Source organism: Mandrillus leucophaeus, unplaced genomic scaffold (assembly GCF_000951045.1).
Source record: "Mandrillus leucophaeus isolate KB7577 unplaced genomic scaffold, Mleu.le_1.0 Scaffold293, whole genome shotgun sequence".
NCBI lineage: Eukaryota > Metazoa > Chordata > Mammalia > Primates > Cercopithecidae > Mandrillus > Mandrillus leucophaeus.
The window spans coordinates 160,502-173,119 of NW_012103065.1; the positions used below are offsets into that span (position 1 = coordinate 160,502).

At 35.1% G+C, this 12,618-nt stretch overlaps 1 pseudogene; it reads right to left on the reverse strand.

The window, feature by feature from the left end:
* Nucleotides 1-829: 829 nt before the first annotated feature.
* LOC105543921 overlaps nt 830-12,618 on the reverse strand; it is a 33,283-nt pseudogene continuing 21,494 nt past the window's right edge.

The window sequence follows — 12,618 nt, forward strand, 5'->3', positions numbered from 1 at the left end:
ATTACATATTAAAAACAAAGTCAAAAAACAAAACACTAAGTTTAGGGGAAAAAAGAGAGGGCAAAAGTCTGCAATACAAAAAAATAGAGCATAAGAATAATTGCTGAGTCATCACCGCATATTAAGAGGTGGACATTTTACTGCAGACATCTTTCAAAGGACGTCTGGGTAAAATGGAGTTATGGAAAAAGTAGATTTGCTGTACTAAATCAGAATGCTTGATGTGTTCCAAATATAGTTATCTTCAATAGATCCATGGCAGTATCATTTCAGCTAGTCATATTCTTGGCAAGTTTTACATACTATATAACTTCTGTCTATAATATGAAACAGAGTTAGAGGATTGTCTAAATCTTGAAAGAACATTTAAAAATTAATCAGCTTCCCACTTTTAATTGAAAATTATACTATATATATAATTTTTATCATTCCTGTGAGATTTTTACTTTTTCATGATTCCTACCAATTATTTCCACTGTAAATCTTTTTTCACAGATGAAATTTATAGAATTTTATAGAAATTTAGAAATCTATGTGAAGAAAAGGGATCAATGAAATGATCTCTTTCCAATAAAATGACGAATAACAGCTCTAGAGATATCTAATACAATTAATCCCTCAGAAAATTTTATGTGAAAATTTACAAGTTTAACAGCATTAGTCTCATTAAGCAACCTGTATTTTATTAGGTATATACAGCACTTGCGAGGCATTGTAAAACCTTACAACTCCAGTTCCCTCTGGTGGCAGAACATTCAAAATGAGACTGTCAGCAACTCTGGAGAGAGCTGTGGCAGGCTTGCTTGCATTTATAGCCTCCAGATGAGAATTACAAAGAGTTTTTTCCTGTGGGCTGTGATGGCTTTGGAAACCGCTTCTCATCTACATCCTTGGAGCAAGTAACTACTGCTGAGGATGGAGAAGAAAGGAAGCTGATTTTATGTTTTTGTTTTTGTTGTTGTTGTTGCTGCTTTCAGGAAAAAAACAAATTAGAGAGTTACTTAATGAAGCTTAAGAACATATCTGCAGGTGACTTGGAAAATCATTTTCAAATTACGTATCTACTACATCTTTTAAGCCAAGACACAGCAAAAAGCAGAGAAAAGAACAAAAGAAGACAATGGAATAGAAAAAAATGATAAGGAGGATAACCCCTACTGTGCTCATTGCAAGAGTCTCTCAGGCATGAAAGAAACATTGGGCAAGGTGACTTAGAGACCTGGCATTCAGAAAGATCATCTTATATAGATAAAAGTGTTATTTTAACATATTTTTAAAATCAAGGGTATTTCAGGCAAATTGAGGCAGTTGAGTTTCCAAAAATCGAAGTACATTGTAGAGGTTTAACAGCTAGTTAAGCACTAGAATGAGGATTCAACCACAAACTTTTGACTAGAAGCCAATTTTTTGGTATATAACACTTTACAAACGTAGGGTCTAAAGCTGGGAAGGACAAAAGGCAATTCTGGGTTACTGCACTCTAAGAGGCATATGCTTGAAAGAATGCCAGATGTGATCAAATGGCTGAACATGTTCTATTTTCTGTAACATGAAGCTTAAATATGCTACTGATTTTTGTAATCCTAGTGAAATGCAGCCTCTTAAATATAATCATATGTGCTTTTGCTTTTGAATCTTGAAGCCAAGAAATCTGTAGGATTATGTTCCCTCAGGGTTCAGAAATTTTAAGAATCCAAGAGGATAGGGCTTAACTTTAAACTCTTTCTAATACACAGATTTTAAAAGTCATTTGGAGGTGTAAATGTCATGGAGGACATATAAATGCGTGAAACATTGACATTTTTAAAAAAATGATAAGCCCTCAGATTTCAATTTCTCAAACAATAATAAAACAGAAAGTATCCTTTGCGTGTCCAAGTGGTGACTATGATTTATTTATTTAAGTTTGCATAGCATTCATTGCTTTGTAACTACCTAACAACCATTACTTACTTCCACTCCTTTATCTTTGTTATTAATGGAATCTAGATTTTGTTTACCATCCTCTGAGGGACCTTAATCTTCAGAGAGGATAGGCACCAGCACCAGTAATGACTAGCCAAATCCAATCATGGTCATCTAATTCCTTCTACTAGTAATTAGTTCAGGTGGAATATGTGATGCAATTATGGCCAATAAGACAAGAGAGTAAATCTTGTCTTATCGCTAAGAGGCTCTGGGAAAATTTCTTTGCTCTTAAACATATACATAAAGAAAGGATTTGACTTCTTAATGGAACTACCTAATTTTGCACTTCTTATTATTCATACATATCCTTGTTGTTTAGACTATTTTAGTCATTTTTTGGCTATTTCCATGCAAAAGCATGCTAATTGATATAATGGATCACACATATAAGAAGGTGGTCCCATAAGGTTATAATACCATATTTTTGCTGTTTCTTTATATCTTTATTGATATTAGATACACAAATACTGTTGTGTTCCAATAGCTTATAGTCTTCAGTACAGTAACATGCTATACAGGTTTGTAGCCCAGGAGCAATAGGTTATGCCACATAGCCTAAGTGTATAGTAGGTTGTATGATCTAGGTTTGTGTAAGTGCACTTGATGTTCACACAATAATGAAATCACCTAATGATGCATTTTTTCAGAATGGATCCTGTCCTTAAGCAACACATACTGTAGTTTGTCTCTGAGATTTTACGTCTTATGATGGGGTCAGCCATATGGCAAAACTTAGGTTGAAGTAGGCCAGGATAGTCTTTATCCATCTCATCCATCTCCTCCATGATAGCTGGAATCTTCAGAGCCCAACTCATTCCCATGATAAATCCATAGGCCCTTACTGACCACTTACAAATGGATATCCATGTGTCAAAAGCCATAGGGCATATCCTCTACCCTCTTATATAGCTCCTAATATGGAACTTCAAATAGTCTGGCGAGGTCCTGGGCACCCCACTAGATCACATATCACATACTTTTAATAGTTGCTGCATATGTTGGCCTCTTCCAATTTCTTATCCTCCTACTAATGACTTATTTTCTTAGAATTCTCTTTCTCTATTGAAAAATGGTGACAGATACAATGAGATAATTAAATCATAATGAAAATACTATTCCTATCCAAATAGTTAAAATTATTCATTTTCAATAGGTTGCCTTTGAGAACTTAGCTCTGATTTAAGAAGATCAATAGTTTTAATTAATGTTCAATTGTATTTTAGGACATTCTCCCAGGTAATAATCTACATCATATACCAGAATCATCTGCATACATACAAACATATGTTTGCCCCCTTAGCATGGTCTATGTTTTTAAATTAACAGTACAGTAAGTGTTCTGGAAGATAAAGGGTGCCATTTGTGCACAGCAGAGAAAATTACTTCAGTATCTGCACGTGGGTCCTTAATCCTCTTAGAGGATTTTTATATACATCTGTATGGGCTGAATTTTTATAAGTTTATATTCATATCACATATATTTAAAAATTATAAATATAAGATCTAACCATGAATTGGAACGAGAGAGAAAAGATGGAAAAGAAGTTATATCTGGCAAGAACCTCCACTATGCCCATAATAGAATGACTCTTAATAAGAGGAATTCTATCCATGTGGGAAAAATACACTCCAGCTAAAATATTTATATGCAGAATTACTTTCAGTTACAATTTTTACAAGGTGACCTACTGTTAATTGCATTAAACAAATTAAAGGCCCAGTTTAAATATCCCTTACTAAGATAATAGCACTTTTATTTTTTATAATAGCATAAACTAACACTGTCTGACTTTAAATATGACAACCAAAGATTCTTTTTTCAAGCTTTTTCTGTCAAGTTTTCAAGTCTGGCTTTTGTTCAAGAGAGAGCTCATACTGATTGTGCATGTCTGCTATTATGATATACATTCAATTTTAAAGACTTTTTATCAAGACTCCAGTGTGCCTGAGAAAAAGATACTCACCTCACTGTCTGATGTTTGTCTCTGATTTAAAACAGTCTTCAAACACCTTGTCAGAATCTGCCAGTGTATTGCTTTAGGCAACAAGTTTCTAACAATGCCCCACCGGAGTACAGGAGAAAGTGCTTTCTGTCAAATGCAGCACCTCCCTAACTCTTTTTTCTTCTTTTAAAATCTTTAGACAAAAAGAGCACTAAAATCTTGAGTCCATGGCTTAATGTGGATAGCACTACATTTTACTGATCACAAAGGATACACTCATAAACCAGTACTGCAGAAACAATGTTAGAGAAGAATGAACAATGATACTCTGAAAACTACTCTCTCCAAAAAGAGGTTATCTTTTGAGGCAGTTCTTTAAATTATTCAACCTGGGGTTTTATAACCACAGGAGTTATTCAGAGAGCCACAGAATGGGGCTAAGTTAATTGCTTAATGTATATGTTCAATAAATCCGGAAATATTTACTGACCACCTCCCAGATGTCAGGCAGTGGACAGTCAAAAATGACTAGGACAGGAAATCTTCTGATTTCATGGGGTCTATTGGGGAAGATGATGAATTAAGCAGAAACTATAAGGCTGATCTGGAAGCATGTGTTGGAAACAACTACCTTTACTGGAAAGAGGGGAGGAAGAGAAAGAAAAGGCTTCTAGAAGGAAACGACACTTAATCTAAGATCCCGGGAGAAGCCAAATAGAGGAAGTATTTGAGGTTTCTTCAGATGTGGGTTGTGCTAGGACATTAAATGGAAGAGGAAATGGAAGTAGTAAATATAAAGTAGTTCATATGTGCCTTAGGTCTTATGTTTATAAGCTCATCTGATCCTCACAACCAAATATCAATGAGTTGGACAGTATCCCCATTTAACAGAAGGGGAGACTTAGCTAGGTTCAGAGAGACTTGATAAAGTGCCCAGGTTCATTCATCCGGTAAGCAGCAAAGCCAGCAGTTAAACTCAGGTAAATCACAGTCCAAGGCACTTGCTCTCTCCACCAAACAATTGTTGCTATTCCAAGAAAGAAAAGGTGAATATGGGGGGAAAAAACCATCAATGATGCAAATTGACGGTATAACTTTTCATTATCTGTGATATTCATGTAATAGGAAGGTGTTGGAGCTCAGAAACAGATACCCCAAAATATTGTCCTTTGACATGCCAGGCTAAAGAAGCAGCCTCAAAGTCTCTCTGAGAATTAAACTGAGCCTTTGTTGAGGGCTAAAAAAATAACTTTTGGGTTACATACACTGTCCCTAGGAATTCAACTGTTTTTCAGTTTTGATGCAGATCAGTCCAGAAATCCCCATCTCAATTGTTCCCACCTCTCCATTAGCTTCTCAGCCCAATCCTTCAAAGCAAGCCCTGCAGGTCACTGATTCCATCTTTAAACAATTTTTATGAATTTATGGAGTGCAAGTGCTATTTTGTTACATGCATAGATTGAGTGGTGGGCAAGTCAGGACTTTAGAGTATCCATCACCCAAATAACAGGCATTGTACTAATATTTACTCCTATCTTGAGATTACCCAGGAAGGTTGACAGTGGACTCCCTGAAACTGCCAATTCCTTAATCATGGCTGGCAGCAATAAATGGTGCAGCAGTTTCCCATCTGTGTCCTTCAGTACCTTGCTCCTCAGGGGGTGGCCCCTGAACCAGCAGCATCAGCATCACCTGGGAGTTTATTTAAAATATACAATCTCAGACCTCACCCCAGACCTAGTGAATAAGAATTCATATTTAACAAAATCCTCATGTAATTTGTAAGCACTCTCAAGTTTGGAAAGCCCTGGTTTAGAACAGCAATGCTGTTTCATGATAATAAATATAAGTTTTCCTCTGCAGAGCTTCTCTATCCCTATATTAGTATTATTGTATTAATATTCACTGAGATTCTCTAAGAGGGGCATATTAAAAACAGTGTTGTTCAAATATATTTCACCTCCCTCCCAACAGCCATGTATATTGTGCAGAATTGGGAGTGGAGTGGGAGATTAAGAAAATTACAGGATCATTAATCTAAAGAATCAATTCTAGAAGTGCTGAAGCATTAGAGTAAGGGTTTTTGTGGCTAGACAGATTTGAATTTGCATATCAACTTTTTTTTTTTTTTTTGAGTCACTGTGTGGACTTGTCCATGATACATAACCTGTCTGAGCCTCAAGCACTCACTAGTAAATTGGAGATGATAATACCTGCTTTGCAGGACCTTTGTTAGCATCAAGGGGCCTAGCACAAATAGGCCATCAGTAAGTAGTGGCTTCAGTTTCAGTTATTTTTATCTAGGATAATGTAAAGTTAAAGATACACCAGCTGATTACTACGCAAATAACTAATGGATTAGCAGATATTTATGTCTATGATTAATCTATTAGTCTTTATCACACTAATATTTTCTAATATTTTTACAACACAAATATTTAAACACAAATAGAAAATTGTACAATGCAATTTTCCTCTTTTTTCTGGGTCTAGAAATTACATAAATTGTAGAACATTTTGAAAATTTCAAGAAACCACAAAAATAAAAACAAAAATCATCTTTAATTTCACTACTCAGAGATAAAGACTATGAACATTTTAGGGTCTATCTCACCTATATTTATCAATGCATATATATGTGTGTGTGTTGATATATGCAAACTTAGTATAAAACTGCAATGACTGTTTTCTAACTTGTTATGTTCACCACTAAGAGCACAGACATTAGAGTCAGACTGCCTGTGTTCAAATCCTGGCTCTGTCCCAAAGCAGCTGTGTGATCTTCACTAACACACGTAGTCTTGTATGCTTCAGCTTCTTCACCTAGAGAATAGGAAATATAATAGCATCTACCTTGCAGGGTTGTTGGAGGATTAAATGAGATAGTCTCTATAAAACATAATAGTGTCTGGCATATAAAAAGTTATAGGTCATTTTCTATTATAATTATTAACTATATATTGTGAACATTCATAATCCAAAAAATATTCTACTACAATTTTTTTAAACATTTCCCTACAATCACACTGTATTTCATATAACTTGGGTTTGTTTGAAGAAATGTATTTAATTTTAAGCTGTTTACATTTTTTGGTACAGCAAATAAGCATTTCGCATATGGATTTCTGCACATAACGTTCAATGTTCCCTTAGAATACATTCTTGGAATTAGAATTGTATAATAAAATATCCTTTTACCAACTGGGAACTATCAGTAAGATTTAATGTGGGAACCAGGGACATAATTCAGATCTCCTAGAGATCTTGGGAAAGTTGAGGAACTTTGGCTGCTTGAAGAAATATGACCAAAGATAAAAAAGATAAGGTAAAGAAAGCCTGGACAGCAACATTATCTACTTTAAAATGATGACGACACTACAGCTGTGGCTCAGAGAGGAAAGGGTGATGCCTTTGTGTTTCAGCCAGGCATAAAATAGACATACAGTGAATGATGTTTACACTGTTTTTTTTTTTTTTAAGTTGGTGCAGTTATGGTCCCATAGGAACTGCTAGACTTGGGCTTTTCTCTGCCCCAGAGCAGTTTATCAAACAGCAAAGCCATGGCTTTTGGAGCCAACTGAAACTGGAATCAAATTCACAGACCCTTGGCAAATGGAACACCCATGTGTCACTTTCAGAGGCTAGTGCACTGTTTCTGAACTGTCCAAACCCACGTGTTTATGCAGCCTTGTGTTCTCTGCTGAGCTGAGAGTTGAACATCCACCTGCACTTGCATTTGAAGTGGACCTTTCAGCATTTGGGAACCTCCTTCGTATTCCCAAAAATGACTTTGCCCAGACACAGTATAGGCTTCTCATTAAGCTCTGCTTTGTTCTTGATCTCATGCTGTCATAACTACCAAATATGAATTAATATCACCACTAAAAATTAACTGGGAGGGCAGCAGTTGTTAACATCTCTAATAGCTTACATAAGTATGGCATTTTCTATGTTGGAAATCATGTCTCAATGGAATGGGTGCTTAATATTTTCTAACACCTTTGAGGGCAAGGTCATGAGATTTAATATGTATTTCATATTACTGAGATCATAAAATCAATTAAGTAACAGATCAGGCACTCATACAATCCTCTCTGATGGACTATTATTGATGACTAGTAATATAACAGTTATCCCTGAATACAGATTACTTAGTTTTATTAGACCCAGATCAAAGACATTATCTTTAGTGGTAAAAGATGAGTAAGAATATAGATGAATTTCTTGGATTCAGTTACCACTGGACTAGGGCAGAGAGCTCATCCACATCTCAAGATAATCTCACTAGAAAATTGATTTAATTATCCTATAGCAGTTAAAGCAGGACATCTGATTTCCATTTCTGCAGTGTCATTTTAGGAACCCTAAAACATTTCCAAGTTTTAGTTCACGTTTTTATTTCTGCCTTTGCATGTCATATAATTAATATCTGTCTTAGAATTGTTAAAAAAAAAAAGACATAAAAAGTAATTTTGAAAACCAAATTTGGGTTATAATTTCTCTTCATTTAACCATTTCTTAAATATTGAGTGGGATTCCAGCTCTTCCCATTTTTTAAAGTGATCCATTCTTCTCTAAGATTTTTGTTACTATCTTTTTTGTTGGTAATGCAAAATCTGTATGCCCAGACTCCAACTCAACTCTACTGTTTTAAAAATCACATATTAACTACATATTGCATACTTGAAAATGGTGTTATTAATTCAACAAATATGTTTAGTGACTTCTGAGGATACTGTTGGTTACAATGATAAGCAAAACACAAAAATTTCCTGTCCTCACAGAACTCCTATTCTCATACCACTTTCAAAAGTAACATATCAAAAGCTAAACTCACCACTTTCCTTTAAACTAAGCTTCAATCACTTTTGCTATCTTAATATGATTAATACAATTGTGGATATATATATATATATATATATATGTACTATGTACATAATCTTTTTAATTTTAAATTTATTTTTATTTTTGAATGGTCAGATTACAAAGATGAGTCTGATATTATTCAACTCTGTTCTTTTTTGCTACAAATTACAGTTTTCTCAATGCTTACAACAGACACATTCATCTATATGTCCATTATGCTAAAAATTAAACATTCCTCCATGTTCACCCCAAATTTGCTTTCCCTCATTTCTTTTTTTTTCTGGCTTAATGAATGATGTCATCATCTACATAGCTAAATGTGACCTTCAATTTTTCCAATATCTATTCATGTACGAGTTCTTCAAACATTTAATGTTCATTACTTTTCCACGATATGGTTCTAGATGCTGCAAGCATATGGATGGATAAAACACTTTGAACTCCTATATCCAAACACTATTAAGTCATCATGAATAACAACCAAATCCAGAGGAATCTTCTGGAAAATATCTTTCTAATATGCTCCCTTTCTATTTTTTAAAATGATAGTTTTATTGAGATATAAGCACATACCATAAAATAGTTGTTTTAAAGTGTGTAACTCATTTGCATTACTAATGGGGATTTAAAAATAGATAAAACATAAAAAATGAAGTTTACAATTCAGTGGCTTTTAGTCACAGAATTGTGGAACTATCACTATGAATCATTATAAAATATTTTCATCATCTTAGAAGGAAGATCTGTACCCATTAGCAATTATTCCCCGCACTCCACTTTCCCAGTCCTTGGCAAATACTAATCTACTTTTCGTTTCTGTGGATTTTCCTATTCTGGACATTTCATATAAATTGAATCAACAATGTGTGGTCTTTTGTGTCTTTTTTTCGTTTAGCACAACATTTTTAAGTTCATGTATGTCGTACTCTATATCAGTACTTCATTCCTTTATATAGATGAATAATATTCCATTGTACGTATAAACCATACAATTTATCCATTCATCCATTGATGGACATTTGGGTTGTCTCCAACTTTTGGTTATTATGAATCACGCTTTTGTAAACATTTGTATTAAAGTTTCTGTGTGAACATATGCTTTCAATTTCTTTTGTTATATACGTAAGAGTGGAGTTACTGGGTCTTACGGCAACTTTCTGTTTAACATTTTGAGGAAATGCTAAACCGTTTTCCAAAACGGCTCTACCATGTTACAATCCCACCAGCAGTGGCTCAGGGCTCCATTTTCTCCATATACTTACCAATACTCATTTTCCAGTTTTAAAATGTGACAGACATCCAATGAGCATGAAGTGATGTCACATTTATTTTAAGTTTGTGCTTCTATAATGACTAATGATACTGAACACCTTTTCACACACTTATTGGACATCTGTATCCTGTCCTTGGAGAAATGTCTATTTAGGCCCATTTACCCATTTTAAAAACTGAGTCATTTGTCTTTTTATTGTTGAAGTGTAAGAGTTTGTTATATAGTCTATATATAAGTCCCTTATCAAATATACAATCTGCAAATATTCTCACCCATTCTGTAAATTGTCATTCATTTTCTTGATGGTGTCCTTTAAAGCAATTTTTTTTTTTTATTTGATGAAGGCCAACTTACCTGATTTTTTTTCACTTATGATTTTGATGTCATGATTAAGAAACTGTTTGCCTAATCCAAAGACTTACTCCTAGGTTTTCTTCCAAGACTTTTATAGTTTTAGCTCTTACCTATGCTCTATGATTATTTTTTATATGTGTTAATTTTTATAAGTGATGTGATGCAGGGGTCCAGCTTCATTTTCTAAAATCTGGAAATTCAGTTATTTCAGTACCATTTTTTGCAAAACCTACAAATTGTCTTGGCGATTTTGTGAAAAACTGATTTGCCATAAGTGTAGGTGTTTATTTCTTGACTCTTACATTTCATTGATCTGTACGCAATATTTATTTATTTATGCCAGTACTACATTATTTGATTACTGTATCTTTGTAGCAAGTTTTAAAATTTGGGGCTGGCACGGTGGCTCATGTCTGTAATCCTAGCACTTTTGGAGGCTGAGGCAGGCAGATCACTTGAGGTCAGGGGTTCAAGACCAGCCTAGCCTACATGTTGAAACTCCATCTCTACCAAAAAAAGAGAAAAAAAAATAGCCAGATGTGGTGGCGTGTGCCTGTAATCCCAGCTACTCAGGAGGCTGAGGCAAACACACTCACTTGAACCCGAGAAACAGAGGTTGCAGTGAGCTGAGAGCACATCACTACACTCCAGCTTGGGTGACAGAGTGAGACCCTGCCAAAAAAAAAAAAAAAAAAAAGTTTTAAAATTGGGAGGTACCCTCTATCTTTGTTCTTTTTCAGGATGTTTTGTCTATTCTGGGTCCTTTATCTTTCTCCACATGAATTTTGGACCTCTTTGTCAATTTCTGCCAAAAAAAAAAAAAAAAGGCAGCTCCTCAGCTGTCATTTTGATAGGGATTGCCCCGAGTCTGAGAATCAATTTAGGGAATATTCCCATCTTAATTAAGTCTTCGGCTTCCTCTGTTTTCTTCTGCCACTGCTGGGTGTTGCTGGCCATCACCTCCAACCTAGATTACTGCTTTAAACAACTAGATTAATTTCCCACTGCACTCTGGATACATTTCAAACTCCTCACTCACTCTGTCCTATAGTGATTTCTGTGTGTTATTATGTACTATCCCTTTTTGACCTTATAACTCTTCCACTTATTTACTGTTTCAGTTGTTTTTTGTTCTGGTTCTGAATAGAACATGTTTGTTCCTATATCAGACCCTTTGTTTTCTATGTTCCCTTGTCTGTAATCCTCTTCCCTGAAATCTTTGTAAGCCTGACTCCTTTTTATCAATTACATCTTAGTTATGATCTTACTTAAGATCATAACGAAAAATCATTATTCCCTTCCTTCATTTCCTAGTTGCTCTCTTTCATATTACCCTATTTAATTTTCAAGAGTACTTATAAGTACTTATAAGTATATAAAAATATCCCATTTATTGTTTATTTCTTTATTGTCTAGCTTCTTACCTAAAATATAGACTCCAGCATCTTGAACAATGCTTCACACATAGTTTGCATTTAATAAGTATGCTAAATGTTGTTGCATGGATTTCAATAATTATTTTCTACATAGTTCTTCAAGTAAGAATACTGGTGTTAAGTATATCAATGGTAGCTAATATTTGTCCGGCACCTATGTGTTAGGCTTTGCAGCTAAGCACTTTCTAGTTTAATTTACAATTACATTATAAGGGATGTACAATCATTCACCTCTACTTGACAGATGAAAAATTTATGGTTTAGGAGGGCAAGTAACTTAGCCAAAATCATTGGTCAAGGGACAGAGCTATTATTTAAATCCATGCAATCTGGCTCCAAAGCCTACACCAGGAGCCCTCTCAGGGCTCCTAGTGATTAAATGAATATTTGCGCAAGGGCCTTTTATGCCATAGGCACAGTGCTGGTTGCTGTGCATACAACAACCAATGCCTTCAAACAATACTTCATATATAAAAGTTGTAAAGAGGCTGGGCATGGTGGCTCTTGCCTGTAATCCCAGAACTTTCAGAGGCCAAGTCAGGTGGATCACTTGAAGCCAGCAGTTGAAGACTAGCCTGGCCAACATGGTGAAATCCCTTCTCTACTTAAAATATAACAATTAGCCAGGTGTGGTGACATGAGTCTGTAATCCCAGGTACTCAGGAGGTTGAGGCAAAAGAGTTGCTTGAACACAAGAGGCAGAGGTTGCAGTGAGCCAAGATTGCGCCATTGCACTCCAGCCTAGGCAACAGAGTGAGTGAGACTCTGTCTCAAAAAA